The following is a 27,197-nucleotide window of genomic DNA, read 5'->3' as shown; positions in this document are numbered from 1 at the left end:
TGAGACATATAGTCGTGTCATGCAGTGATGGATTAGCCACTGGGCCTATGGGGCCCGTGCCCAAGGGCCTCAGTCAACTAAGCTATCCCAGGCAGGTGGGTGGGGAAAGCCCCAGTGCCCCCCAGCCCCGCTCCCCGGTGACCACACTGGGTGGGCAGGGTGGGCATGGTGGTGGGAGACTCCCCCAGCATCCCCCATCCCCAGCAGCAGCCAGGGGGCTGGGGAAGCCCACAGCAGTCCCTGACCCCGAGAGAAGCCGGCTGACCACAGGGAAACACCTAGCGCCCCCTGACCCTCTCCCTGGCAAAAGCCTGAGGTCAGCAAGGGAAGCCCCCAGTGCACCCCCAACGCCATCTCTGGCAGAAGCCGGGGGGCAGCAGGAGAAGCCCCAGCATCATGACCCTTGCTGTGGCCCCAGCGCTGGAGGAGCTCTTGCTACCTGCTGTGGCCCCAGGACTGGAGGAGTGCTTGCTATGTGCTGCAGCCTCAGGGCTAGGGGAATTCGCACTCCCTGCTGCAGCCTGGGGCTGTGGCAGGGAGACAGAGCTTCTCCAGTCTTGGGGCCACGTGGACAAGCAGAATGGGGAGGACCCTGGGTGGAATGGGGCAGGGCCCTGGGGAAGGAGCAGAAAGGGGTGGGGCCATGGGCAGGGTCACATGTGCAGGGGGTAGAATGGGGTCGAGACAACAGGTGGAAGGAGTGGGGAGGGGCCCCCCATTTGCTCTGGCCCAGGGCCCCAGGAAACCTTAATTCGCCTCTGGTGTCATGTGCACATAATGAGATGTCATGGGCTCAGCAGCCAACAATCTTCCCTAGTTGTCTCATGTAGATAGTGAAGGGGGAGTTGAGGTGGGACTAGTATAGATCTCTGTGGGATCCTGCAAATGATGGCCTTTGCTGGTGAAGGGAGGGAGAGGAATGATTGGTGCAAATATAGTTCTAGACCATCTACTGCTGCTATGGCATGTAGAGGATTAGTGATATCTTGCGGTCTACTGTGTTAAAGGCTGCAGAGAGTAGTCCAGCAATGTCAACATGGTGATCTTGCCAGTGTCCACAGCCATGAGGAGTTTTTTTTTTTGAGTGACATAGGAATGTCTTTGTGCTGTGCCTGGTTTAAAACTCCAATTGTGATGCTTCCGGAATGTTGGCTGGTGTCACGTGTACCTGGAATTTGGTGGTACTGTAACTACTTTTCCAATTATTTTGCCCAGGAATGGAAGGTTGGAGAGGTCTCCGGCATTGAAGGATGGCTTCTAGCCATGACATACTTCCACAGCTTTGTTCAGCAGAGGCACTCAAAATAGATCCCCTGTCGTTGTTAAAGAAACGTAGTGGCTGGTTCCAGAACTTACTCCTCACCTTGGGCTGAAGTAGCCCAAATTTGGTGACCTTCCAAGCATGCTGTAAAAAGGCACCTGTTAGATAGATTCCTGTTTTGCAGAGGGCTGAGGATATACTTCCCACAATAAAAACTAGATTTGTAGATGGATGGATGGCTGAGTTCCTCTTGAGTGATCAATTAATCTCTTATATTGTTGGCTTGTCTTTTCTCACCCTATGTGTATGTTGGATTTCAGACCATCCCCTAGGGATGCGCTTTTGGGCTGTCTTCCACATTAGGGAGATCAATTCTCTGTAGTGCTGTGTGTTGGAGTAATATTAAAGATGGGTTCATCCAATTCAAAGGTAAAGCCTTCCCAGTTAGTCTTTCTGATATTGAATCTCAGAATGTACTTTCAAAAAGAAGAGGAGTACTTGTGGCACCTTAGAGACTAACAAATTTATTTGAGCATAAGCTTTCGTGAACTACAGCTCACTTCATCGGATGCTCACGAAAGCTTATGCTCAAATAAATTTGTTAGTCTCTAAGGTGCCACAACTACTCCTCTTCTTTTTGCGAATACAGACAAACATGGCTGCTACTCTGAAACCTGTCAGAATGTACTTTGTTTTTTCTGGATTGTACTGCAGCCTCTATTGTCATTTGCTCTGGTTTATTCTGCAGTCTTGGCATCACTGCCATAACCTCCCTTCCGAAGTTGCCTGCGTTTTCAGAGGTGACAAAGGTGAGGTCAGAAATGTACCTCTTGTTCCATTGTGAGCTTGGGAAATTACATTTATACTTGAAGTCAGAGCAAGGTCAAGTTGATAGTTGCTGCCCACTTCTCAACTTCTTTCCCAGATGGTGATATGACTGTTACAATCTCCATTGACAAGGAGAAAGTCAGTTGGCCATAAAAACTGTTCATGCTGGTTTGTAAGCAGAAACTACTGCTTTTTGATAAAGTTCAATCATGGTAAGTTCCATTATACCAGACTTTTTTCACATAGAAGTATTGTGCTGCATAGATGTTGCTTTTAATGTTTGCAGCAATAAACATGCCAGGGACAGTTGGTGCTGTTGCCTCTTGCAAGCACATAATGTCTGCTTTCATGCCAGATTGAATGTCAGCCTTCTGTACAGAGAATCCCTGCACTCTGAAATTGACAATTTCAGAGCCTTTGGCTGAGGCTCTGAAAGGGGAAGTTTATGTTGACATCTATGTCTGTCTGCTATTACAGGCTTGGTGTGTATTGTCAGATTTGCTCTCTTCTATGGTTACTTGCAATGGGAGATTAACAGGGGTCACAAAATGAATATACCTGACTCTGCTCAACCTACAAGCTATAGAAGCAGATGATAATGGATAGAATAGCACCAATAGTGGAAGGACAGCTGACTGATGACCAAGCCACTTTCACTAGGACGTTCATGCTTTTGCCGTGCTGCAAATCTAACTCAATACATTGAAGATTACTTAGAAATCTGAAAAATTAAAGGCTGTGTTTTTTGATCTGTTGACAGTTCAATAATCAAGGATTGGGGGTGGGGTTAGGTCAGGATGGCTGCTTAGAAAAGTCTATGGTGTACTCAGCAGAAGGATTGCCCCAAGATTCAGTGTTATCACCCTTGCTGTTTAATGTCTTCACAGACAACAACAAGAATTCCCCGATATGTAAAGATTCATTTATGTAGATGATCTTTTCATCACCACCCACTCAGAGAGATTTGAGGACACTGAGCAGCTAGGGATGTCTGTACTTGAGTGTACTTGGAAAAGACTGTACTAACACACGGTTCTTGAATGGCAACCTTGTCAAGACATTAATGTATGTGTTCCATCTGAAACACCCCCAGGCCAACCAAAAGCTCCATATATTATGAAATGATACAACCCTTGAGCACTATGAACATCCGTTGGACCTTTGGACCTTTGGCCATTAGACCAAACACTGACATTCAAAGAGTACATCAATACGCTGAAAAAAAATGAACCCCAGAAACTGTGTTCTCCAGAAACTGCCCAACACAAAATGAGAAGCTGACCCCAAAACACTGTGAGCAACCAGTTTTGCCTTGTGTTACTCAATTTCGGAGTACTGTGCCTCAGTGGTCTTGCTCACGCCATGCGCATAAAATTGATACTGAACTCAGTAAATCCTGTAGGATCATCACAGGGACTTTGAAAAAAAAATCTTCCATACTGTCGCTATACTGCCTTGCAGGGATTGCACAACCTTCAGTGAGGCACGATGCCTTCATTAAAAAGGAGAGACAAAAACAGATGCATGTTCCAAGACATGCTCTTCATGGACATATTCCACCACACAAGTGGCTGAAGTCCAAAAAGAGCTCTGCCTTTGAAAATTACTTATCCCAAAATACTATTGTGGAAAGCTACAGAGTTACAAAATGGCAGGAAAAGCCACGGATCTTGAAGAACCTGGTTCCTTCAGAACAACCCCCCCAGGCACTGACCTCAAGGAACTGTTTTTTTCTAAATCAAGTGAGAGATGGGGTGGCAAAGGCCGGTGACAATATGTCTGAGTGGAAGCTGAGGAATGACCCTAGATGTGAACGTGGGGAGCCTAGGCAAACACTTGAACACTGTCTGAGGCAGTGCCCCCTGTCAATATCCTGTGCTATCTGAGATAAGTGACAACACCAGGTCTTGGCTACAGTTTTGAAGTGACAGGCTATGATGATCATTTAATGATGCTAGGATTTCTCTTGTATTATCACTTACGTGTGAGGGCCTCTAAAACCAGGCAGAGATTTTTTTTATTATTTAAATCTAAATAAATAAATGAAATAAAACAGTAAGTTGTGTGTATGCTGCCATTGATGGGATGGAGAACAGAGAAGACTGTATATCTGGCCTGAAAACTGCATCTGCAGTATCAAGAATAGACAAATATTTCTTTCCTTATAAAAAATAAGGATATGGTTTTAAATGCCACTCTTTAGGCATATAGCTAATAAATCCATAAAGAGTTATCAGAATAAGGGGTTGGACTATTGGTAGGTAGTTTTATTTTATGGGCCAAATTCTGTCCATTTTCACCCATGCAGCCATGGTGAAGTCCATAGGATTGCAGTGGTATAACACAGCACAGAAGTTGGTCATGTATGAGCCATCTTCAAGAAGGGCAAAGCAAAAATATTTTTAAACAGGCCAAACATATTTAGAGTATTTCCTGATTGCCCTTTCCTTTTCAAACATATATTGATCATGTTCAAGGTTATTTTGTTTGTATAGTTCCTCAGTACACTGATGTGCTGATGACATCCACCTGAGAAGAGTGTGACTAAGAAGGTGTGCAACTGAAAATCTCACCCTGGCTCACTAAAGATCTGAGATTTCCTGAAAAATAGGACACACAGGAAATGTCCGGTTGTTTGTGTAATTGGTCATGAAAATTTATGCAACCCGGATACACAGATCTTCAGACATCTTTTCATGACTGTTACATCTTTTAATGAAATTGCAAATTATTTCATAAATTCATGCACAACGGTGCTTCTAATCCATTCATAAACTGACAAAAATGTTTTGCTTGGATATTTTTTTTAAATGTAGCTTTAGATTTTCTACATAAGCTTCTTTTTCAGACATCTCACTTAAAATAACCATCTGTGACAGGTATCATTATTCAGTCCCTGATTCAGTCAGGTATTGATGCACTGTCTAACTTTAAGCACATAAGTAGTCCCATTGATGTCAGCATGCTTAACAACCTTCATGAATCAGGGCCTAAATCCCTTGCTAGTCCATATGATTTAAGAACCAAGCTTGAGATGGAGGTTATGTGGAAAATTAGAAGGAAGGAAAAGATCTGTATGGAGAGTGCAGGTTAAACTACGTCTTCACTCCCACCGCCTATCATCCATTATTCCAGTTGCCCTTCCAAGCACTTTTCTATTTCCAAAAAATGTAATTTTGGACTATTACTCTTCCCAATTTAATTCTAATAAAAAGTGGGAGCAGAAAGCAATCATTTAGCAACAGATTGCAACTGAAACGTCAGCAATGCTCATGAGAGAAGGATAAAGGGAGCTTATGTTAGTCCAAGAAACCTGAAAAAATAAAATTAGTGAATATTCTTTACAATAAATATAGGTCAAGATTCTTTATAACCATGGGGGTTATAAATTTGCGCTTATTTTGTATTTTTGTTTTTGAGTAGAAGCAACTTTTCATTGCAAGATACATTGTAAAATTCCCACAACATTTGTTTTAAATCTTTTTTTTTTCATTTTTCATTACTAAGCTTTATTCCAGATGATCAGAATTTGTTGTCAGTGTGAATTATTTTCTTATTTAAAACATTTTTGTAAAACCAGTGAAATTTTTACTCTGGTAACAAAAACAGTCCTGGGCATGCTGCAGATGACTACTGGGATGGATGAGGACAAAACATTAAACACTGCATTCAGGGTATGCACATTGTTGACTAATGCACACACTGTCATTGCTTATTACTCCAATACTATTGTAGCCATGGTGTTTAAGACCATACAGTTTTGCTTACTCATGTGAGTAGTCTCGCTGAAGTCAAGGGTCTACTCACATGAGTAAGGAGGCCAAGATCCAGCACACTTTTGTGAAGAACTGTGAGTTCCCTTAGGATAAAAAGCACTATGTAAATGTAAAATATTATTAGATTTTTTAAAAATCTAAGAAATGGGTCAAGAGTGAATATAATACCCTGAGATATGCTGAAGAAGCTGCTATAAGGTTGGCATGTGCTCTCAACTCCCATTGGACTAGTACCAATCAGGATCAGGCCCGAAATAAGCACTAATACTTCCTTAAACCACACACGCCCAATGTTTAAACCATGTTTCAATTAAATGTAGCGTATATTAGTGACCATACAATTAACCAGTCAAACCACTTCACTTCACCCAATCAGTAATTAGTACAAAGTGGATCTACCAGTTTTGATAAACAGACATTTTTATAAGGTCATATTAATTAAAATTCAGATCATATCTATGTAACCCCCCTTTGGTGTTTGCTAGCTCCTGGAAGGCTGAACTGAGCCTCTATGGAGCCTACTCTCTTGACCACAGCAACAATGGCTTCAGAACCAATGGACACCATTTCCCAGACTGCTTTAGGGTCTGGGGCAGGGACAGAGTAGACTGGGAAGGCCTACCAATGCCAATGAATTGGATGGAGTTATTTATATAGACAGTTTGCTGGGCCAGTAAGGAACCAGGACAGTTCAGTTCTGCGGGAGGACTGTGTGGGGGTGGGGTTTCCTGACCCAGAGACAAAAGGACTAGTTTTGGTTTCACTTTGGGGAGAGGCAGCATAGCCTAGGAAGTCTCTAATCAACTTCCACTTCCCACACAAAAGTGGTCTTTGAACTACTGTGGGATTTAGTCTGTGACTGGGGAGTACCAGCTCTGTGGATACCAGTGATCAAAGGGGCAGAGAACCAATCCAGCACCAGTTACCTAGAGCCAGCCGAGACCTCTACTGGGCTCCAAATCAGGGGGCCAGGTGAGGACCCTGCCTCATGCATGGGTGACGACACCCTAAGGGGGAGCCCCCTTGTTTTATATAAACCAGCCAGCATTCACAGCACTGCAGCACTTGTTGCAGAACTTACCCTCAGTACCTCATCTGCTTGGAAAGGTTCTAGGGAGGGAGCTGGGAACCTGTATCGAATGGTAACTGCAGGGAGGTAGGGAATTTGACTAAAACATCAGCAAAATAACAATCTTAATCCTTTCCTTCCCTAGAGTATTTGTTTCCTGTCCCCAATAAAGTCCTCTGTGCAGTATTATTCTTTCTGAATGTGGCATTTCATTGGCTGGGGCTTCCATTAATGTATTATATTGTTCATGTACTGGGTTACATTCCTTGTGAACAGAGTAACAGAATTAATTATTTTCCCAAGGGACAGCACCCCTTGTATCCCAGACACTGAGAGGAGTCACCTTGGGTGGAGGACCAGATGCCGAAATAAAGAACCGAGGACCTACCCACATAAGGTGGGAGGAGAAGCCACTCAGTTAGCAAGCATGAAGAAGGCTTGAGCCATGCCTTGGGTGTAGCCTACAAAGATGATGCTTGCTATGTTATTATAGAAATGTTGAAATTTAAGGAGGCCCAAACATCTATTTCTTAAAAATGGGCTTGATAACAGTCAAGCGAGGCCTGGTAAAATGAGTAAAGTGAAGTGAGTGAATTCAGATGCAAGCTGAAGATAAGTTAGGATATAACCCCAGGGCAAGTTGTAAACATGTTTTGGTCCTGACTGGTTTTTTCAAGTGTTTTAAATAGCATTTTCCAAAACATTAACATTTTATCTATATTGATAATTACAGGTATGGCATTTACACAGATGTTAACATGGCAATGTTAAATAGCCAATAAGAAAGTAGAAAATATTGAATTATAGTAAAGATGGAGTTAATGTTAATTAAAGCGTATTATTATAATTCATTAAAAAGATAGCACAATAATTTTACATTAGGCACACCCTTCTACTATTAAGGTATTGATAGAGAATGAGTATAATAATTTTTCTCCATTTAGGGACTGATCACCCCCAGCTGCATCATATCATCATATAATGTGAGTATAAATGCAGTGTATGATTATACTGTAATGCCTGTTTGCTTAACTATTTCATATTAAATAAAGTATTTAATTTTATCATTTGTGTTATTTATAGTCCTTCATTAAATTAAATTATCTGTATCTCCCTTGGAGGCCCAAATCTTAAAGAATTCAGTTTGCTGTTATTCCTTATTTTTAAATTAGTAATTGGGAATACATAATCAAAGGTTACATGGGGGAAGGGCTAAATATAATCCTGTTAGAAGAGTAAGAACAACTCTTGTGGGTGTGGGGAAACCAGAGGGTTGGCAAATAAACAGCTTCATAGAAGTGGCTATTACATCTCATGTAGGTTTGAAGGTTTAAAAGTCTTAATTGGATCATAATCTGTGCTACAGTATTGTGTGTTGTGACTCCAAACTATGTAAAATCTTAAATGACATTCACAGCAAATGTATTAAGAACTGAAATCCTATCACAATGTCCAGGATTAACAAAATCATGCTTCTCACTGAGGGTCAGTTGCCAGAAGAAAATGAAATATTTTTTTCTTTCTTAAAAAAGCATGGCTGCACATGCAGAGAGCACAATGAGATCACAGCATATGGGAAAAATCAGTGTGACACTACTCTCAGTTCATTTCATGGATATTGGTTTGAAACAAAGTACAATAATGATCTGGTTATAGAAGGTCTAAGAAACCCTTTCTGTTTTTCTTCACATTTCCTCACATTCCCCCACTCCTTAACACTAGTAGCCACCCCTCCCCAGTGAGTAGCAGTGGAGAGCAGCTAATGGGGCTGTCCTTGGTGCATCAGGAAGGATAGGGTGAAGGGCAAACCACTAAGAGCAGAAGTCTGAAAGAAGGATGCTCATTCAGCTTCTTTGAGAAGGTGCATGTGTAAAGGTGCCCAGAACACATGTAGCTGAGGAAGCCCGGGCGGCCCAAAAGTTTCACTCCAAGAGACTGATAGAAACTAAAGATAGGGCAGGAGACAAAGTGGCCCACTATCACTATCACTGCTGTCTCAGAGAGCCATGGCCTGGTACCAAATTGGTGGCCTCCTCTGCTGACTTCATTAGAAATTATAGAGTCTCTGCAACTCTTAGGATCTGACCGTTTCTTCCTCTGGATATTCTGCATTCAGTTGGAGGGACGTACCATTTCATATTCAAAGTTCAATTTGGGCAAAACTTAAAAGTAAATTCTAGTGAAGTGCTCAGGTCTTCCAAGGATCTGGAGGTTCCAATCTAAAATGGAGTGATATCTGAAAGAGAAGACACTTCTTAATTCAGAAAATGTCTCTGTTATTTTGACTTTGCACTGAAGGATGATGGGCTGGAAGTATTTTTAATGCAATTAAGAAGTTAGGAATGTAATTTTAGGGTACCTTTAATAAAGAGATGAGTCCAAGATACAAAATATGTTTCAGATCTATTAGACTGATTGGGTTTTCAAAAAAAGTAAATTGTAAAAGGCTGCTGCTGCTGTTAAAAGTTGGCAACAAGTCTTTTTTTTTTTTTAAAGATAATTAGGGTGCACTGAATCCAAATATGGTTGTTACCAAGCTGTATGTTGTGTATAAAGGCCTCTACAAAGAGAGCAAAGTAACTTTTGGAAATTGCTGAAGAGTAAAATTTTTTATTTCCTTTTCATTTAGGAATAACATGTGTCAAATGATTTTAATGAGCTGTGGGATGTAATATAAGTGATCAAATAATATGCACAGCCTGTTTATGAAGCTATTGAATTTCCATTTCTTATTTGTAAGAGATATTAGAAGTAGTTCACTTTGTTATACAACCACAAAAGTGCTCTTATTCCTTCAGTGTTAGAACTTTGAAACAAAGGTATAGCAGCTGATTTAACTATCAGAAATATAACACATAATCTGAAAACATCTGGTTTAAAAACATGTGGTGATATATTCTTGACTAAGCATGAATGTATGCATTAAAATACTTATTTAATGTTGTACTATTTAAAGAAACTTTGGTATACAGATTGAATTAACATCTTATTAAGTCACTTATGGCACATCTACTTATTTGATAATACTGCCCTTAAGCAGTAAATATCAGGTAAATTGACACAACCTTGTTCCAGATCTCGATATTTGCATGCTCCTGTACAAACAATTCATGCTGTCCTGCACCTGCATCACTGACTCTTGCACCCTGTTGTATAGCTACAGAATATTTCCTCCATTCAGTCTGCTGCTATTGGTGGCAATGACATGAGCTGTGGCACCAGACTGCCGTTCTCTTATTTCCAACCCATTGTATTTGGAGGAAGAAGTACTGGATCTGGGCAGTGAACCTGTCGCCCAACTAATGCCTGGAAATGAGCTCTCTGTATGTGGCAGTAACACCATCACTTACTGGGAGTAGTGCTTCTGATGACTGCAAGCATGTGAACAAAATAGCAAATGCTTTATCAGTGTTATAGACCTCTGACAAGCCATATATCTTACAAATAAACTCTTCTGCACTTTTCACCTTCTTCAAGTCCAGCTCACTGTATCCAAGGTGTATTAGCAGCTAATGAAGTCGCTGAAAAACTTTCCATGTGGTCTTTTTGCTGTGTCCAGCAATAAATGAGGTAGCACCACAATCGGTCAAGGTGTGAAATGGGAGCAGAGTTTCCGGAACGTGTGGTTCATATTGTAGTTTTCTATTCATGCCATTTGTGAGAAAGTACTTTAGTTCCTTTGATGTGCCAACTTTCATCCAAAGCTGCCTACATGTTATTTTGCTGTGGTGAGCCAGCAAAAGAATAAACACATCAGTGTCCCTAGCTGCAACAACCATACTGTTGGTATCACTGTAGAATCATAGAATCATAGAATATCAGGGTTGGAAGGGACCTCAGGAGGTCATCTAGTCCAACCCCCTGCTCAAAGCAGGACCAATCCCCAATTAAATCATCCCAGCCAGGGCTTTGTCAAGCCTGACCTTAAAAACTTCTAAGGAAGGAGATTCTACCACCTCCCTAGGTAACGCATTCCAGTGTTTCACCACCCTCCTAGTGAAAATTTTTTTCCTAATATCCAACCTAAACCTCCCCCACTGCAACTTGAGACCATTACTCCTTGCCCTGTCCTCTTCTACCACTGAGAATAGTCTAGAACCATCCCTTCTGGAACCACCTCTCAGGTAGTTGAAAGCAGCTATCAAATCCCCCCTCATTCTTCTCTTCTGCAGACTAAACAATCCCAGTTCCCTCAGCCTCTCCTCATAAGTCATGTGTTCCAGACCCCTAATCATTTTTGTTGCCCTTCGCTGGACTCTCTCCAATTTCTCCACATCCGTCTTGTAGTGTGGGGCCCAAAACTGGACACAGTACTCTAGATGAGGCCTCACCAGTGTCGAATAGAGGGGAACGATCACATCACAGACACAGTGCAAAATCATTCTTTTGTCTGTTTCTTGCTGTTGAGTGCATTGCTGATTGGTGTCAACTGTTGCTGTCGAGCATCATACCTGACCTTCATCCTGAAAGCCATCAGCCAGAATGATGATTTTATCATATGGTGCTTGGGTCATTGGTTGCTCAGATAAAAATATTACAAGGTCCTTCTTATTTTCTGGAAGCAAAATGAAATTATCCAATTTCACATATCTGCCTTCCACCACTCATCAAATGGGTCTTGTACCTCTTGACTGTTTTTTGTCATGTACTATCCTTAATAGATTCCTTGTAGTATCTGTCAAACACATCTATTTTGTGGAAGTCTGCACCAGTCCTAAGTATTATTTTTACAAATGTATCCACAAGATCTCCATACGTTCTGCGTTTCCTATGGCTTGTACAAAGCTTGCACATGTTCCATAAGACATCTTTTCCCAACAAGGGTAACTGTTGGTGGGCAGTGTAAGTCAGCTGTCAGTACACCACTCAGTATTGCTTTTGAGACTGTTCTTAGGCTGCCATTCATCTGCACTCATGCCAAAGGGACAGTCATTTCTTGTTTCAAAATTTGTTTAAATTCACAGTCCTGCCATCTTTACAGGCTGTGATTAGGCTCTGAAGAATATTTCTGTCTGTCTTCATGGTTGAGGCCTTTTCGTTGACTTCTTCCCCCAATTCATATAGCATGGAAAAGTCAGAGCATTATTTTTTTGGCAGTGGATTATGAAAGTGTACATACCTAGGCTCCCCCTCCTGTGTCATAAGTTGTTTCTCCACAAAACTGTCCAGCACCACTTGTCCTAGGATCTTTGCATTCCACAATGCATCTTGTATGGCTTCAGTAGCCAGATCTTTTGTTGCAATATTTTGCACTGAAGTGGGTGGTTCCTCCGCAAAGAAAACGGTGAACCTTTGAAGTATTTGTAAGAGTGCATCCTCATCTTCATTGTCATGTCACTTCTTTGCCTTTTTTGGACTTATTGTGAATAAGTTGGTCATCCAACCCAACATGGAACATGGCTCTCACTGTAAGACAAGGCCTATCTGAGGCCTGAGCAAATCTCGGTGATGCCTACAATTCCACCTTCTTTCTTTCCCGTTCCATTAAGCCACACTTGGCTCTGATCAGGGTCCATTTGGTTGAACTTCTAACATGATATCTTGACAACAAAGTTCCCCTGTTGGAATTCCTTGAGCACTCCAGCTGGTAGTTGATGCATTTTGGCGATGTAGATGGCACCCTCATTGTGACATGTTGGGGATCATCCAAACCAGAAAGAATTCTGTCTCCACCTACTCTATAACCTTGGATGCCTTTACATTATGCATCTTTGGTTCATACCCCTGACAACAGTAGCCTGCCCACAAGCTCAAGGTCTCACCCTCACTTCCACCAACCTAGTTACTCCTTGCAGGGTGACACCAACAGCCCTTTCCAGTCCTGAGTCTCCTCAAATCCATCCTCCCTGAGTTCTATCAGGCACTCAGACTTTTCCCCTTTGCCTCATCACCCCAAAAGGTGTGAAACCAGCCACCCAGATGCCAGCTTACTTTGGTACATACACACCACACAGTTTGCACACCAGAGGCCTGATTGGGGTAAAAAATAAATAAAAGAATTATTTAATAGAAAAGCCACAGCTTCAAAGATGAAATAATAGTAAGGGAGAGCAAACTTATACAAATTACATAGAAAATACACATAAAGATGCAACCTCAGGCTCTAAACTTCCATATTAGATACAATCCCTTTTCTAATTTAAATTACCAGTTGCCTTTAAACAGTTTACCAGAATTCCCCTTGGCCATAGGGAGGATCCAGATTTCACGGACAGCACCTGCCAAGTAACCGTCCCTCAGCTCCTAGATGAAAACCTCAGATTCAAGCCTCCTTTTTTTTCTCTCTCTCTGACTCTGTCTCTCTCAGGCTATACTGTTGCAAAGTTACCCATATTGGGCAAATTCCCTGTTGTTTCAATGTCTTTCCATTAACTTTAATGATCCATCATTTTCTTTAAGCCAATGTTGTGTAAACAACTGTTTTGGCACTTGACCCTCCTTGTATGATTGCTTCACCACCCTGTTGCACTACAGTTACAATTTGCAATTTTCTCTGTATACATACATACATAAATGCATAAGCATGGTCTGTATACAAATCTCATAGTGACCATAAATTCAGAACATTGCAAGCATTCATAAAACACCTTACTCTATGTTTTTACAGTACATGGTTGAATATGAGCAGTAGAGACACTATTTTCATGTACTGCCACCAAAACCTAAAATACACACTACCTTCATCTTTGCTGGCCACAGATGTGGAGGTGAGATTTTGAAATCTTTGTGAAATATGAACTGATGTGCTCACCATAAGAATGTGACTGATTGGCTTTGACAATATTATCTTTGAGTCCTTGATCATACGCTGCTATAAAGTCCAAGAGCTGTGAAAGAAGCAGGCACTGGAAGTGTCATTTTGTGGGCCTGCATTGCCCTGGAATATGACTTGCCATTCACAGCTTTTTCTCTTGACTTTGGTCCAGTCCTGACATCCGCCTGTATGTGCTGGCCTATACGTTTCTGAAAGTTCAGTGAGACACAGAGGCCTGTTAATTGTGGAATAAGTCACTCTGTGGCCCATTTTAGTTCCATCAGTTTACAGTACAGAGCTTCATGAACAGTTGGAACCACATATTGCTGCCCAAGCACTGATGACACATGTTTGTATCTACATACAATATTGAGGCAGGGGCAGGGGCTTGAAATGATTAGCAAGTACCCACTGGTGGTTATTTCTGGTTCTGTTGTCATGTGTAATTGGTTGAATGTATCCATCCATAAATTGGGTTCTCATTTGACATTAAATGATACAGGCCATATCAGAAGCAACCGCCTGCACTGCAGTTTATAGACTAATAGATTAATAGACTTTAAGCTTAGAAGAGACCATCATGGTCATCTAGTCTGCCTTCCTGCACATTGTTGGATGAATGAGCTTCCTGGGAACCAGATTGGGAGGAATAACATCCCCATTCTCAGCATCCAAAGTCTGTACTTCCTAACTAATGCAATGGGCAGTCTTGTGGAAAACTGAACAAATAGTTTTGTCCTTGTTGCCTGATGAAGGGGGGACCCCAAACCCATATGCTTCGGTATCCATTTCTTTCCTCCCCTCACATGATATATAATGTCTTGAGCTACATTAAGCACCTTAAATTTCACTGATTCTTATTTCTCAAGGTTCTCTTAATCAGAAGAGATTGCCCTTCATACAGCAGGTAGAGGAACAAGTACAGACTCTCTGGAAAGCAGGCAGCTGCATCATCCTCAGACATTGCCTTTGTGGCCGGGGTGTAACAAAGTATCTCCATGAATTTTCAATGCAACATATACCAGTGACAGAAATATGACTCCTTGGCGATGGTAAATGGGGACAGTTTCTCATCATCTTGGCAGGAATCTGTCACTTGTGAGATAGGTACATATTTATACTTGGCTGGAACTAAGAGTGTTTGTCTCTCAGCAGGGGATTGATCAGGCAATGAAATGAAATGAACTAAATCCCCAGGATGAGCCTGGAGTTTTTCCTTGAATAATGGTCTATGACTGATGCAGGAGTGTGGCATTTCAATGCCAGTTTCCTTTGCAAGATTGCAGTAACGATGCCAAACCTCAGATAGCTCTAAAACATGGCCTTGATTGGCTACATGCTAAAGCTCATTTTAAGCCAAACCATGGCTGTTTTGGTAATTTTGGTGCCTTCACGCTTTCATTACAGACCTCCTAAACAGAACGTGACAAGTCAGGTGGTACTTTCCTTTAGCAGCTATGGGGTCATTTACTCTAGCTAAATGAACACTCATTTTGTGAACAAATACAACTGCATTCACTAACTGTTCAGTTATCTTGAATGTAGATGCAGACATGAGTCTTTGTTTAGGCAGCACTCCTTGACAAAACATGCAGCATTTACAGTCAATGGGTTTCACAGAACTGGACTGGATTATGGATACTGGTGTCTTTATTGGGATCACTACAGCTTACCATGATTCATCAGCTGCAGATGCCTGTAACCTCTGGATTTGCCTTTGCCAGTGTATTGGGCATAGCAATTTCTGTGCTGCACGACTGATACTATCTGTTCTGAATGCAAGATGGACTCAATCTTGCACCTGGCCTCTCTGTATTTGACATCTTGTAGTTCCTTTCTAATGGCTGTTGACGCCCTTATTCGATGCAATCTTTGTTCATGTGCTTTATGTGATTCTTCACAAATAATGCAGAGACTGTAGGAAACTGGTGTGGATCTCTTCAGATTTACTACCAATTCCATAGTATTGCTACAACTGTAAAGAATTTCAGTGTCATAAACCATCACCTCATCTAACTACTGTTGTTTTCTCTCTTTGTAAAAAAAAAAACAAAAAAACAAGACCCCAAAACAAAACATCATCATCAATTCTTGGTTAATTCTACACTCACTACAAAGCATTATGTACTATAAAACAAACACTAAGCATGCAAGAAAATGATTTTATCTATTACATGAAAAAATAATGTGTTGTGTTTAACTAATTTTGGCTATTACAATAAATGGATGACTTAACACTATAAAAATTGAAAGTTAGGGTTCAGTAGATGTTTTCTCATTGCTGTTCTTAAGAGTCTGAAAAGCAATTATGACAGACAGTTGGATTTTGCCGACAAGTTCATGCATGTGCTGGTGATATATCAAATATTTCTGGTGAATTTTGGTGACCATATTTATTTACAAGTTTGAGGGTCTAAATGTCAAAATTCTGTTTAGTAGCAAGCATTTTTGAAATCAACAGGTTCAAATTATATTATAAAAAGTTGTTACCCATTTTTAACAAAAAATGCCTCAATCCCTTATAGAGAACTGATTCTGAGATATCTATCAACTTTATATACATTGAACTTCCCCAAAATTGAAGTGGTAACAGAAGCAGCAAGCCTTTAGGAAAAGCAGATGAAGGAGGAATAGGCCTTGCATGAGGCCTATTAAGAAAAGGCAAACCTAAATAAGTAAAAAGGTGGTTAGATTTCCAGGTGGAGCTCCTGGAGAATGAGACTGGTTCATTTGACAGCAGGCTGGGAGACTTCCGGAGGAAAGGAATTATCTATTGACATTATGATATAACAAGGTGGACACCTTCTTCATCCCCCAGGTTGGCAAGACCCTAGCACTGGTCAGGATGTAGTCTTGAGGGGGAGGGTATCTGATGGGGGTGCCACACAGGTGACAAAGTGTTTAAGTGGCCTGAAAGGCCAATTAACCTAGCAGGCTGGACCTGGAGGGGTGTTAGGCCTCATTGTTGATCAAACCCAGCTAGGGAGGGGCTGGGTCTTCATAAAGGAAGGAGGAAAAGACTACAGGAGGAGTGGTCAGGGAAGACACCCAGTGAGAGGTAGCTTTTTCTCTTTGGTTGAGGGCTGAGAGAAGCCTGGGTGGCTGAGTCCTGAGCTAGAAGCCTGGATGGAGACAGGAGCCAATCAGGAACTGCAGCCTGCTTAAAACCCTCAGCAAAAGGATAGTGTGACTGTCCCTGGGTAGTTGGACTGAAACCTGGCACCTGGGGCCAGTCTGAAGCTGGGGCTAGTCTGCAAAGAAGAAGGCTTCTAGCTCAGTCTGGCTGGGCTGGAGATTGTTGTCTAGCTATTTTCTGTTGGATTTTATGTGAAAGACTTTGAGATCCTGCAAAGGGTTGGACACTGTTATCTGGCTTGGTCAGAGGACCAGGTCATGCTCACAGCTGAAATAGGCGAAAGAAGTCATGGGGGAAACTGATACATAGCTGTCCCAATGCTGTATACAATCACCAGAGGTGTGTTGGCACAGCCATTTTACCACATATGACTAAATCACTGCATGCTTTTTTATAAAATACAGGGGTTAGACTTTTTCAGAAGCTTTGCTGGATTTTAACTACATTTGCTGGCCACTTATTTGTTCAAACATTCAGCTTGTATACCTATAAATTATAGTTGACCAATGCCTAATTTAGGGGTGTAAATTAATCTGTACTGATGCAAAGATGCAAATGACATCACCTTTGCCACAGAGAGCTGCTGAGCCCCAGGGATCATTAATTCCCCACCATTTTGTCCTGGGGGTACTTCTGTGAAAGGGAAGGTTTTTTTAAAAGGGATTTTAATGTCTGGTGTCATTGTAAGTTGGTTTCAGAATATCCCTGCTGGCAATTTTTAGCATGGAAGTAGCATCAGCTCCCTCATAACATTATTCCCCTTATTGGCTGGAGAGCAAAGATACATCAGCAGACTACTCTTAATAGTCTGGTTTAATTATTTTGACAGGCTTAAGAAAATAGAAAACTTGAAATATGTCTAGTACTGGTGTTTGACCTGTACATATTATACTGTCTTTTATGTGTAGTAATTGACATGTATGAAGAATATTTAGTTACTAATGAAGTAGTCTCTTGCTTCTTTCATTGTGAAAGATCATAAAACACCTGAAGTCTGGAATATTGTATTATTTATCAATCCAAAGCCAGTCACTTGATCCTGTAAGCTTTGGCACTGTATGATCTGTTCATTAACAAGCATTTTCCTGTAGTCCTACCAGTGTCATTGTTGTAAAATATAAAATCCTATTGCTGTACTATGATATTTTCTCTCATATGCATTTGTAAGAAGTATAGTAGAGTTTTTTTTAAAAGTGCTTAAATTTTTAACAAATTGCATTTCTTATCCCTTTTTAGATACTTCTGAATTAAAATTAAATTAATTTCAATATCTATAGCTATAGAAACAGCAGATTTCTACAAGTTTAGGCATTCATATGTTATCACTCCATCTTTCTTCAAAATATGCCGAGACAGACAGGATGCCTGCTATCACTCCTTCGTTAAGCAACATGAAGGAGATTGGCCTTCTGAAGCTGTCTTCAATCTAATTTTTTTTCAGATTGCCCAGCTGTCAATCTTACTTTCATGAGCACTCAGCTCTATTGGAAAAAACAAACCATCTGGCAACTGCTGTTGAAGAATTTATCTAAATAGGTGTCGTTTAGAAAGGTGATTTCAGTTTTGCTTTTGGTAGTTTCATTTCCTCAAATCAGATGGTTTTATAAAGTGAGGAAAGCCTGGTTTCTGGCTTTGCTTAACTGTCTCAATTCTGCTTTAAATTTTCTGGGTGAAATCCTGGCCCTATTGAAAGTGAAACTCCCAGTGAGTTCAGTAGAACTGGGATTTCATCCCATGTCTTTATAACGGTCACTCTCCATTTTAATTGTTATGTAAGAAAATAACTTGTACTGTCAACAAGCCTGTTCATCTTCTTAATTAAAAAATGCAGTACCCAGTGGTCAGATCATGCTACTTTTACACGGACTGGATAAGACATATTTGCATGGTAAGGTTCTACTGAATGTGAATTAGGGTGACGCAATCTGGCCCAAAATACTGCAAGTAGAAAGACATATTAAAATCACAATAATGCCACAGTAACCTATAAATAATCATTACTATGTATTAGGGCTAATAGTGAAGGAATCAGACAGCACTGTGGCTGAGCAGAGATAGTGATGCTTGACAGTGTGGAAGAGAATGGTGTGGGAAGCCTATAAAGCAACATTATTCAGTGTAGATGAGAGGCTCTTTCCCACTCTGTTGACCAAATTTATCCTTAGCACTAACACCGTTAAGCCCACAGAGCTTTAGCTAAACTCGGCCCATCGGTTTCAGTGGAGTTGACATGCTTACCCCAGTGTTTGCATTTGGTTCCAGAACTACAGACTCAGGGAAGCCTTTTGGGGCATCCATCAGTCAGCTGCCCTGCAGGTTAGTTCTGACTAAAGCAAACTTGGTTCACGGCTTGTTCAGAGTAAGCCCCTGGCAGGCCACAAGACACTTTGTTTACCTGAGTGTCCACAGGTATGGCCGCTTGCAGCTAAACAAAAGAATAAAAGTAGCAGTTAGAGGTAGAAAGGCTTCCAATTGTTAAAGGATGTCAAATTATAGAGAGGAAAATAGAAAGGAGCACAAACTCTGGCAAGTCAAGTGTAAAAATATAATAAGGCAAATTAAGAAAGTTTTTGTGTCTTTGGCCAGTTGCTCTTCAAATTCTAACAGCAGTTTTTTAAAAGTTCATAAGCAATGACTTGCCAAACAATCAGTGGGGTCACTGGACAATCGAGGTACTAAAGGAGCACTCAAGAAAGACAAGGCCATTGTGGCCTTTGTACTGATTGTCACTGCAGAAGATGTAGGGGAGATCCCCACATCCAAGCCATTCTTTTTTTATGTTGTTGGCAGAGATGTGCTGGAATAAACTGATAAATCAAATCGTAATAAGTTGCCAGGATCAGATGGCATTCACCCAAAAGTTCTGAAGGAACATAAATATGAAAGTGCAGAACTACTAACTGTGGTATGTAACCTACCACTTAAATCAGGGGTTCCCAGACTTGGTTCACGGCTTGTTGCACTGAGAATTAAGAATCAGATTTTAAAAGCATAAAAGAAAATTACTAGGTCACCTCCATAAAGTAACAAAGCAAAAAATATTTAAAAATGGATGTCTCAGAAGTGTTGTAAGCAAGAAGAAAGATCACACTGGAAACCTCAGTACAGAAGTGGGAGCTGATCCACAGCTGGTGTCAATTGCCATAGCTCCATTGACTTCAGTGGAGCTTGAAGTCAGTGACAGTGTATGCCAAATGAGGATCTGGCACCATGTATTTTGGAAACATTTTCTTATAACCAGCATTTTCTTATAAGTGATGCAAACTTTGTATTAGATAGTGACTTGAACTGCATATTTATGCAAGTCAATAAGAGAGCAAGAACTTCCCTTTATAGGCCTGAATGAGTTCCCTAGAGTAAGCTGGCACTGTTGGTAACATTTCAGTGGGACATAGGATTCTGAGGCACTTTTAAAAAATTACCTGTGTGCCTCCTACCTTCTGCAGGTGGGCAGGGGTTGGGCAGGGAGGGCTCCACCCTCTATTAGTTGACAAGCACAGCTGAACTGTGAGAGGGTTGTTGCAAATTACAGCTTGCTCCAGAGCAAGAAGGAAATGGGAGGATGTGTCAGTGTGGATCTCTGAAGTCACAGTGCCTCTGTCTATATCGGGGTGGGAAAACTATGGCCCAGAGGCCGCATCCAGCCCTCCAGATGTTTTAATCCAGCCCTCAAGCTCCCTCCGCGGAGTGGGGTCTAGGGATTGCCCCACTCCAGCCGGGGAGCAGGGTCGGAGGCTTGCCCCGCTCCACATGGCTCCCAGAAGCAGCAGCATGTCCCCCCTCCTGGTCCTATGCATAGGGGCACCCAGGGGGCTCCGCATGCTGCCCCCACCTCAAGTGCCGCTCCCGCAGCTGCCATTGGTCAGGAACCATGGCCAATGGGAGCTGCAGGGGTGGTGCCTGCAGACAGGGCAGCGCGCAGAGCCACCTGGCTGTGCCTCCATGTAGGAGCCAGAGGGGGGACATGCTGCTGCTTCTGGGAGCTGCTTGAGGTAAGTACCCCCCAGAGCCTCGTCCAATCTCCTGGACCACCTCAATCCATCTGCCACCCTCCAAACCCCTTTGCCCCAGCCCGGAGCACCCTCCTGCACCCCCAACCCCTCATCCTCAGCCCCACCCCGGAACCCGCATCCCCAGCCAGAACCTTCCCCCCCCCGCACACCCTAACCCACTGCCCTAGCCCAGAGCCTTCTGCATCCTGAACTCCTCATTTATGGCCTCACTGCAGAGCCCATGCCCCCAGCCAGAGCCCTCCAACACCCCAACCCCAATTTTTCGTGAGCATTCATGGCCCACCATACAAGTTCCATACCCAGATGTGGCCCTCGGGCCACAATGTTTGCCCATCCCTGGTCTATATGCTATTCCTAGTGCAGGTAATGTATTCCTGCCCTCTTCACCTTACTGAACTTTGTGTCTAAATAAACAATCTAGTACTGTATGGTCACATTTTATGTAAGGGTTCAAAAAACAGTTGAATAAAATAGGAACCAAAACTATGCGACCAGTCTCTGAACTGAGTCTTTTCTGAGGTTATAAAAAAGTTGGTTAATGTTTGAAAGCAAACACTTCCCAGTTTGGGGGCCTGCATGCTTCCTGAGTGGGGCAAGCAGCCAAAGAAAAAATGTGACTGGAAGTGTCTGGCTCAATTTTGAAAACCTATGAAGTTCTGAAGAGCTTAAATAGCCACATGTTGGAGTGCTTATCTGATCCAAATCTCCATCTTTTCAGGTACACCCATCAGAATAGATCTATAATTTTGTGTAAGGCAAAATGTCAAAGGTCCAACTGTGAAAAGCCAAGAACTCAGATTTAACACTGAAACTGTCTGCCCCTGCACACTGGATGGCAAAAGATTAGGGGATTATATCATTTATCACTTGCTATGTGATGTGAAACTGGTTTTCAAGTTATGGAGTGGAAAAATTTGTCTTGAAATGGTCAGTTTTGATATTGGTTAACAAGCCTAGGGCTAGATTCAGTAAGAAATTAACCTGGGTTCTATGCTGCACAGTTACTGCAGCATGAATATTCAGATAATCCAATCCACCGGGATCCATTATCAGCAAAGGGACCTTGCAATCTGTGTTCTTTAAACACATTTTTCATGATTCAGGAAATAATTGAGCTTACTCTGCTTTAGAGGTTCAGATCTGGGACTGTAATTTAATTTTAAACCTTGACCTCCCTGCATTAATAAATGACAATAGAAGTGTCATGAGTATCTTTTTTTTCCCCTCTGCTTGCTCTTCCATACACTTGCTTTTTTTCCTCAGGTCAGTAGTAATGGATCTGTCTGTAGTCATTTCCCCTAACAATACAATACTGAAAAGGCAATGGCGGGGAAGTACCTTGGTAATATCAACAGAGATGTTATCCAGACTTGTGCCTCTTTAGACTGGATTTACTATTGATGTATAATCTTTGTGCAAATCTGCTGGCTGAAGCAGTCTGGCCTTTGCCTGGATTTAGCCAGCTTCAACAAAAGATACGAACACCTTTCTTACTGATGGAGGGCAGAAGCACTGATTGTTACTAATAGGAGTGGACACAGTCTGCTGATGGTTGGATTTTAAGCAGCTTCACTTAAATTACAATAAGTGAGGGTTATTTATGATCCTAGCATGTGAATTTTGACTCTTACCCATTAGAAATAATTTTCTAATAGGCTCAAATAACCTCACAATGTAAATAATGTCATTTATTATAATTTATTGTAGTTATCCAGACCCCAACCATGAAAGAGCCCCCATTGTGTTAGGCATTGACTATATGTATTTGTGCAGAAACCACCAATGCCCTGCAGAGCTTACAATTGGAATGGACAAGTGAGAGTAAATATTCGCATCCCTGTTTACAGTCGGAGAACTGAAACACACCAACATTAAGTGACTTGCTCCAGGTCACAAAGGAAGTATGTGACAGAGACAAGAATGGAACCCAGAACTCCTGAGTCCCTGCCTATTTTCCTGACAGCAAGACCAACCTTCCTCCCTGAACACAACTTCCTGGGATAAGTCTCATGACTGAAATATTGGTATAGAGGGGTATAGACTGTTCAGGAAGAAAAAAAACAAGGAGGTTTTGCATTATACATCAAGAATATATACACTTGTTCTGAGGTTCAGAAGGAGGTGAGAGGCAGACTAGTTGAAAGCCTCTGGATAAAGGTAAAATTGGGGGCGGGGCCGATGAACAGGGATGATGTCATGGTAAGAGTCTATTATAGACCACAGGATCAGGAAGAGGAGGTGGATGAGGCATTTCTGGAATAAATAACAAAAATATCCAAAACAGAAGACCTGATAATAATGGGGCACTTTAACTACCCGGACATCTACTGGAAAAGTAATACAGCAAAACACAAAATTGCTGTTAAGTTTTTTGACTGTATTGAGGACAACTATTTGTTTCAGAAAGTGGAGCAAGTAACAAGGGGAAAAGCCATTTTGACTTGATGCTGACCAACAGGGAGGAATTAGTTGAGAATCTGAAGGTAGAAGGCAATTTGGATGAAAGTGATCATGAAATGATAGATTACATGATTCTAAGGAAAGGAAGGAGTAAGAACAGTGGAACGAGGACAATGGACTTCAAAAAAGCAGACTTTAACAAACTCATAGAACTAGTAGGTAAGGTACCACAGGAAGAAAATCTGAGGGAAAAAGGAGTTCAGGCGAACCAACAGTTTTTCAAGGAGATAGTATTAAAGGAACAGCTAAAAGCTCTCCTGATGTGAAGGAAAGATAGGAAGAAAAGTAAGAAGACAGTATAGCTCCATCAAGAGCTCTTTATTGACCTGAAAATCGAAAAGGAATCCTACACAAAGTGGAAACATGGACATATTGCTAAGGATGAATACAAAAGAATAGCACAAGCAAGTAGGGACAAAATCAGAAAGGCTAAGGCACAAAGTGAGTTACACCAAGCAAGACACACAAAAGGCAATAAGAAAAGGTTATTTAAATATGTTAAGAGCATGAGAAACATGCATGGAAGTGTAGGTCCTCTACTTATAGTGGAAGGAGAGCTAATACCTGATTACATCAAGAAGCCCGAGGTGTCTAATGACTATTGTGAGTCAAAAGTTGAAAGCTGAGGAATTCTCTTCCAACAGCTTCCCCCATTTATATCAAGGGAACTATAAATTAAGCACTTTCTGTGATCCTAACTGTAGAAATGTGGCATAGGGAACAAGGTGGTATCTCAGGTAATCATGTTGATTATTAATTTAAAATATTAATCTGGAAAATCAGAAATTGAGGGGTAGATTCTCCTGTCAGGCCATGTCGACCTCAGTTCCATCAGCATACAGCTGCCGCAGTAATTAAATAGCTTTTGCATGTCCACACTATGCTCCTTATGTCAGCGGTTTGTCTCTTCACTAGCAGCACTTGCATGGATGCAGAGAGCAGTACACCGTGGGTAGCTATCCCATTGTGAAGCTCACCACCTTCTAGCACAGGGTGTTTTGGGGAGGGTTTGCAGTGCCTCATAGGACCAAACAAGTCATTCAGGGTTGACTGGGAACATGATTTAAACATCCCATAATGCAGTGTTCATCTCCTAATTTAATCTGCATCCCATAATGTTTTGCACCTTTTTTCAAAGATCCCCGCAAACCCACCCATCCCTCCTTACTGTCTGCCATCCATATCAGAAGCATGTATACTGCACAGCTCTGCACTAATGTGATACTCACTGTGAGCATGGGGTGCCTGATCCTGCAGTATTTCAGAGCTGTCAGAGGAGCTGCGGGGAACATGACAATTCCTTGGGTGAGGGGGTATATTGTTGTGGGACACAGAAAGAAACAATATAAAGTTTCTGACATCATTCACGGAGCAACTGCAGATGGTAGAGTGCTGCTTCTGGGCCTGAAAAATGACCATGGATTGGTGGGTCGTAATACAGCCTTGGGATGATGAGCAGTGGCTGCAGAATTTTTGGATGAGCAAAGCCACATTCCTGGGTCTGTCTGTAGAGCTCACACTAGCCCTCCAGCACAGCGACACCAAAATAGATCTACACTGACAATGGAGAAGAGAGTGGCGATTGCTCTGTGGAAACTTGCAACACCTGATTGCTACTGATCAATCGGGAATCAATTTGGAGTGGGGAAATCCACCACAGGGGTGGTTGTGATGCAAGTGTGCAGAGCCATTAATCATCTCCTGCTACAAAGGACTGTGACTCTGGGCAATCCCATGCTCTCCCCACCATTCTCCACCTACCAGACTGAGTGGGAGGTGGTGGGGGGGAGAGCTCATGTCTTCTGCCCTGTGGAGGGGTGATGGGGCTAGAAACTTCTGCCAGAGATTATTGGTGTCAGCTGAGAGTGGGGTGGGGGGCACAATTTGAAGGTTTGCCTCCCCCAACAGCTTGAGTCATGCCCCTCAACTTACCTCAGCAGCCCCGCCATGCAGCTCCCAGGTATTAGCTCCACATGGAGAGGCAGCAGCAAACAGCTGAGAGCTGTAGGGAGGGATTGCTGCTATAGCTCCCTGGCAGAGGCAGTAGCAAAAGCAGTTGCTCTCCCTGCAGCTCCCAGCTGTTTGCTGCTGCCTCTCCCCATAGCTGCAGCTCCCAGCTGCCATGCAGGGAGGGGGCCTGATGGCACCATGTGACTGAGAAGGGCCAGCAAACTCTGGCAAAAATCTGGGGGGTGCACATTACTTCATCTGATCTCCCCCACACGTCACTTCTGGCTTCTGCCCAGAGGCTTCAGCCCTGCAAGGTGCACCTTCCGGGGCTCAGGGCTTCATCTTGAAGCCCCGAGCCCTGGCAGGTGCCGACTGCTGGGCTGAAACCCCAAGACCCCATTCCCCATGGGGCTGAAGCCCCAAGACCCAGCAGGTGCGCCCCAGTTCTCGAACTTCTGAAGATTGTCATATGCAGCTCAGAGGATCAGTAAGTTTGGCCACCCCTGGCATAGTGGCTTTTCAGCAGTGGGGTTCCTGAACTGCGGTGGGGCAATAGATGGCACGCATATCCCTATTTTAGCACCAGATCTTGCCACAGAGTACACCAACAGAAAGGGCTACTTTTCTATCACAGTGGAAGCGCTGATGGATCATTGGGGAATGCTTTACTGACATCAGTGTAGGTTGGTCAGGGAAGGTGCATGATGCACGCATCTTTAAGAACACCGAGCTGTTCAGAAAGCTGCAAGCGGAGACTTTCTTTCTAGATAGGATTACCATTGGGGATGTTGAAATGCCAATAGTGATCCTGAGAGACCCAGCCTACCCCTTACTCCTGTGGCTCATGAAGCCATACACTGGCCACCTTGACAGCACCAAGGAGTGCTTCAACTACAAGATCAGCAGATGCAGAATGACAGTTGAATGTGCCTTTGGCTGTTTGAAAGGTCACTGGTGGTGTCTACTTATGAGATTGGACCTCAAAGAAAAAATATCCCAATGGTTATAGCTGCCTGCTGTGTGCTTCATAGTATCGGTGAAGCAAAGGGGGACAAGTTTCCACCAGGCTGGAGGTGGAACGGCTGTCCACTGATTTTGAGCAGCTGGATACCAGGCTTATAAGAAAAGCTCCACGTGGAGCTATTTGGTTCAGGGAGGCTTTGAAATACCATTCCAATACTGAGCCACAGAAATATGTATTGCTGTAGTGTGCTGTACCTTGGCATTGCTCTTTTACACCCCAGTATGAACCTTGTAATGAGTGCTGTGTGTGTAATGACATGACATTGCAAATGCACCTATTACTAGTATCTGTGAATGTCAGCCCCAACTAGCATATGTTGTGAACTAATAAAGATGAATTAAGTTTCCCAGAATAGACTTTTATTCCATACCCATGTAAACAGACACATTTATAAGTGAATAAAAATTAATAAATAGAAGGAAAAGAACTTTTGAAGGGGAAAGAACAGTCATTTCCATTTCAGGTACACAGACACTTGTGTCCTTCACAGGTCAGTGTATGCGCAGCTGTGATTGTCTGTACTCTCCCCCAGGGTGCAGCCGTAGGGGTAGTGCTGCAGCTGCAGATACCATGTGGAATGTGGGGGGTGGGGGGAGCTGTAGCGAGGTCCCAGAATGCAGTTCTCTATGGGATGAAGAGGGAGGCAAGCACAACACTGTTGAACCTGGAAATCAAAAAGAATCTGCAGCATGTCCGTTTGCTGCCTGAAAACCTCTAGCATCTCCTGCTGCACATCTCTTTCCTTTCACCACACCTTTCTCCTCTCCACTCTATCTTTGGCCATTCTGTCTGCAAGGGTGATCCTCCAAGCCCTGTGCAGCAGAGTCTTTTAGCATCTCTTGGAACATGTCATCCTCTGTCTTCTTCCTTCTCCTCGTTATCTTGCTGAGCCACTCTGCTGGTGTGGATGGAGAGACCCTCAAGGC

The 27,197-nt window shown here is 42.5% G+C and overlaps 1 long non-coding RNA gene across 1 annotated transcript; it reads left to right on the top strand.

The window, feature by feature from the left end:
- The first annotated feature begins 6,616 nt into the window (after nucleotides 1-6,616).
- On the top strand, nucleotides 6,617-22,988 carry LOC122462282. The gene is made up of 4 exons (XR_006284753.1): nucleotides 6,617-6,837; nucleotides 7,879-7,917; nucleotides 18,266-18,375; nucleotides 22,685-22,988. It is a non-coding gene; the product is annotated as an uncharacterized LOC122462282 (long non-coding RNA).
- Nucleotides 22,989-27,197: the final 4,209 nt, after the last annotated feature.

Source organism: Chelonia mydas, chromosome 1, assembly GCF_015237465.2.
Source record: "Chelonia mydas isolate rCheMyd1 chromosome 1, rCheMyd1.pri.v2, whole genome shotgun sequence".
In the NCBI taxonomy this organism is placed as follows: domain Eukaryota; kingdom Metazoa; phylum Chordata; order Testudines; family Cheloniidae; genus Chelonia; species Chelonia mydas.
This window is presented reverse-complemented; position numbering and strand designations above follow the sequence as displayed.